Genomic DNA, 4,900 nt, shown 5'->3' with positions numbered 1-4,900 from the left:
GTTCTAGCTCAGGTCTCTCATGAAAGTCAGTAAGAGACGGTCTACAGTCTTCTACCGGAGTCTGGAGGTTCTGCTTCTGAAGTGGTTCACTCACATTCCTAGCAAGAGATGCTAGTTGTTGGCAGCAGGCCTCATTTTTCTCCCCATGTGTCCTCATGACATGGCAGCTGCCCTCCCCTGTATTGAGTGATTGAAGGGAGAGTAAGGTAGAAGCCATAGTCTCAGAAGTCATCCTTTGTCATTGTTCACACACTCAACTGTGTATAAATCTGTTCTATTCCATGTGGGAAGGGACTACCTCAGGGCACACATAGGGGAAGAATCTTTGGCGCCATCTTGGACATTGGCTACCACTAGGGTGGGGTGGAGGGTCTCAATGGGGGGTCTCAATACTTTTTATGTACATTTTTACTTTTTAGCCAATTTTAGCAAGGAATCATCATCTTTAGCTACACTCAATGTCTCCAACACAAGGACTCAGAGTTTGTTCCTCTCCAAAGAATTAATTTCCAGTCCTCTATAAAATGGAGAAGCAGCAGCCTCCTGGATGCACTGACTGGGGGAGAAGATCTAGGAGTTTGCTTCTTCTTTTTCTTTTTTTAAAAAGAGTTATTCATTTATTTTAGAGAGAGAGTGAGAGCGCTAGTGCATAAGGAGGAGGGGCAGAGGGGGAAGAAAAAAGAGTTTCAAGCAGACTCTGCACTGAGCCCAACCCAGGGCTGGGGGGGTCCATCTCAAGACTTCAAGACTCTGAGATCAGGACCTGAGCTGGACACTTAACCAACTGTGCTACCCAGCCACCACTAGGAGTTTGCTTCTTAAAAAGACTTTCATCCAGTCTTCCTGTCATTAGCTCCCCCTTTACCTATGCTTCAGGAAGTATCTGGTCTGCTAATGCCCGAGTTTTTTGGGAAGGAGGGGGCTCTGTGGTATTAATTGGGTTGGTTCTTGGCTTTTCCCACTGCCAGTTTAAAATTCAGCTTTGCTTCTTCTAAGTCAGCTCTACTCATCCATCTGCTTTTCTGCTTTCAAAATTTGGTTTTCCTTCTTTCTCTTATTCTCTTTGTTCACATGGATTTATATCTTTCCAATAATCTCTTTACCATTCTTAATTGGGATTTAGGGAAGGGGTAGAAGTAGTAGCTGGTGCATGATTTTTTTTTTTTTTTTTGTAATCTTTAACTGCCAATGCCTCCTCTTTTCATCCTTGTTTCTTCTGGGTTTTGTCTTTTGGAACATTTTTCTTATTATTTTCTCTTCTACCTCTCATAAAGCTCCTGAAATGAATCTTAAGAATATATTTTGAAAGCCAAACCTGAATAAAGATTCTTCATATATACATTTTTATCTTTTCTAGGGAATGGATGGCTCTGGTTAAATAGGAAGAAAGTCACACACAAAAGATAAAGTATTATACACTCCAAAATATTATCCAACCACAGAAGCATCCTCCTCTTAGTCAGAGGTCATCAGTAAAAAGTATCAGGTAAAAGAAAGTAACTGAAGCCATCAAATTGTCTTCTTGACCCAAGCATGTTGAGTGTTCTCACACTGATCCCACCACACTCCCTCATCAAATCTCATTGCTGAGGCTCCACTAGGACATACAGAGTGCAGTCCTATGTAAAGAAGTAATTTGTAAACTGAGGATTGCCAGGGGGAGGAGGGTAGGGAGAGGGTGGTGGGGTTATGGACATTGGGGAGGGTATGTGCTATGGTGAGTGCTGTGAAGTATGTAAGCCTGGCGATTCATAGACCTGTACCCCTGGGGCAAATAATAAATTATATGTTAATAAAAATAATTAATAAAAAATAAATTTAAAAAAGAAGTAATTTGTATTGATTGGTCATGAAAATTCACAACCTCTTAGCTAAGCATATCCTAGTTGAGAAACTTGTGGTTCTCAGTGGAGCAGAACTACCTCTGTGGAAAGTGTAGAAATAGCAGGGTAATTTTTGCTTGTCATCAAAGACTGGGCAGCAACACAGGCATCTGTGAGGCCAGAGATGTTAAATCATTAAAGTTTTAGAAAATACTTCACAATGAAGAATTTTCCAATCCCAAATGCCAAAGACCCTCTCTTTAAGAAACACTGCAGAGGAAGATACCATCAGTGGAGCTTGAAATTATAATTGCAATAATAAATCCAGAAAGTACTAGAGCTTGATAAGTGATTAACTTGGTTCTATAGAACCAAACATATACAGAAGTGAACAAAAAAGTTTCCAATATCCATTTACATAACTCTTAAACTTTTACCCACCTTGAAAGTGCTAAAGGGTCAAGAGGAGGAAATGTGGGGAGAAATTGGGAAGATTTCTTTATAAAGAAGCTGTGCTATTAGTCCTTTCCCTTGCAACACTTGCCAACAGGGACTTCTTCAGTTAGTGAGGTCACTGCTTCTGCAGCTGAGGAAACAGAGGCTCAACCTGGTCCCTCAAGCTCTTAGCCATGAGTGATAGAACTGGAAATAGAATCAGGATATTTGAGTTCTATCCCAGTGCCTTTTTTTTTTTTAACCTATACACAAGTGTTTCCTAGAATTTAGTTTGCATAAAAATCATCCGGAAAACACGTTTTAAAATACAGGTTTTAAGGCCTGGCCTTCAGAAACTGAGGTCCAGTCTAGGGTGGTGCCCAGGAATCGTAGTTTTGGCAATCAATCCCAGGTGAGTCTGATGTGTGTGGTTCACAGCCTTTACAACTCCCATTTACAGATCACATTTCCCTAAGGAATTTAGGGAAAATGCTGTCCTTCTGGAGCACCTGGGTGACTTAGCCAAATAAGCCACCCACTCATGATTTCCATTCAGGTCGCAATCTCAGCTCAGGTCATAGGTTGGAGCTCCTTGTTGGGGGGGGGGGGTCCATGCTCAGTGGGGAGTCTGCATAAGATTCTTTCTCTCACTCTGTCCCTCCCCTTGCTCAATAAATAAGTAAGTAAGTAAATAAATAAATAAATATTTTACTGGGTGCCTGGGTGGCTCAGTCAGTTAAGCCTCTGCCGTTGTTTCAGGTCATGTTCTCAGGTCCTGGGATTGAGCCCCACATGGGGCTCCCTGCTTGGTGGGGAGCCTGCTTCTCCCTCTCTCTCTGTTGCTCTCCCTGCTTGTGCTTTCTCACACTCTCTCTCAAGTAAGTAAATAAATAAAATCTTTTTAAAAATAAAATAAATAAATCTTTTAAAAATATGCTATCCTTCCCCTTCTGGCAGGTTCAGGTAGGAGCATCAGGCGGGTTCAGGCTTTGGAGGGAGTGAATTCCATGACAAGGTAATAGTTATGGTAATAGATGCTGTTTCTGCCACTGCTGGATCTTTCAGTGTCTGCATTATGGTTCTGGAATAAAGATGATTTTAAATCTGGGGCCCAGCAGAGGAGCAGGACCCCGAGAGGGCACAGATGACATGCTTCCTGCCACAAGATCAAAGAAAGGGAGCCAAGCTCCTCCTTAGATGTCTGCCTGTGACTCCAGCCACAGAACAGCCAGGCAATCCCTCAGGAGCTCAGTGATGCTGTCACCGGTGCCGCCTCCAAGGGGAAACCAGCTTCGGCAGCCGCTCTGTGAACAAGTCTACGTATGTTTGTGATAATACTAGTAATCATAACACAGAGGCTAGAAGCTGCTTTCACGGACATGCTGCATCCTTTCTTTTATCTGTGAACCCCTACGGGGGTCTAATGACTCTCCATTAGTAGCTTACACCGCTTACCTAACCCTATGTTTTCTTTTGTCTAAATCTTGGTTTGGTTTTCTATCTCTAGAGAGCCGGTTCTCTGTTTAAAATGCTGAAGTGGGATGTACTCTTGGGGTCCTCTCAGAGAGGCAGCCCCACGCACCCTCCTCCTTCCTGGTATTTGTCAAATTTTACAAATAATTATGTCGTGATTTGATGATTGCCTTCACCCCAGACTGCAAGCTTCAGATGGGTGGGAATCAGCATGTTCCCAGGTAGAGCCCAGTGTGCACAAGGCACAGTGGTGGTTGGACGAATGAGCGGGCTGAGAAGTCGCTGACCAGTGCACAACTTATGGAACAAAGGGGTGCTGGCGGCACAACTTGTTGTTGGGTGGTAAACGAGGAGAAAGTTTGAGATCACCCAAGAGTTAAGCAGGCTTGGAGAACTTGCTCTACACATCAGATGAAGAGGTCCTGCCATCTCGTGCATCCCAGACTATACTCTTCATCTCCCCCCACCCCAAAAAGCTCCCCATTCTGCTCTTCCTTGGCCTCTTCTCAGTGACCGGCATAGCCACCTCCCCTTGGGTCCCCATCAGGAGCCTACGCATCATCCTTGATGTTGGCCTCTCCCACGTTGACGAAATCCAACTCATCCCCAGCTGTGGGACTCTGTTGGCCTCCCAGTAGCCCCCTTAGCTCTCAGTTCCCCACTTTTGCTAATTCCTACTGGCCTGTTAGGCTTCACCCAGTCATCACCTCCCCCTTTCTAGATTCCTCCATTCACCAACCCCCCCACCACCACTGCCAGACTCGGTTAAAAGACATCAAAGGAGCACTCCTTGGATCTGTCTCTCACTGTTCTCATCAGCTTGGGAGGCACTGGCCTCTTTACCTGCCTGTCTCCCCATCTAGACCTAAGAGAATAGAGCCCAGAATGGTGGAGGAAAGATGGAATCATAGAGGGAAACACCTGTCCTCTCTGGGCCGATCCTCCAGTCCTTCAATTGGCAGTTGACTCCAAATGGTTTCTATGGGATGCTGTTAAAGCATCCCTGCACCTCAGTTTCTCCTCCACCAGATTTATGTATCTTTGGTCCTAAGATAAACAATTCTCTTTGCTGTTATTTGGAAAAGAATCACTGGGCATCCCTGACTCCGCGGCTCTTGCTGCATTGGGGTTCCCGCCCTCCTGCACATCCGCTAGAAAGGTCTTCTTGA

Source organism: Lontra canadensis, unplaced genomic scaffold (genome assembly GCF_010015895.1).
Source record: "Lontra canadensis isolate GAN:19392208 unplaced genomic scaffold, GSC_riverotter_1.0 scaffold51, whole genome shotgun sequence".
Lineage (NCBI taxonomy): Eukaryota > Metazoa > Chordata > Mammalia > Carnivora > Mustelidae > Lontra > Lontra canadensis.
This window is presented reverse-complemented; position numbering follows the sequence as displayed.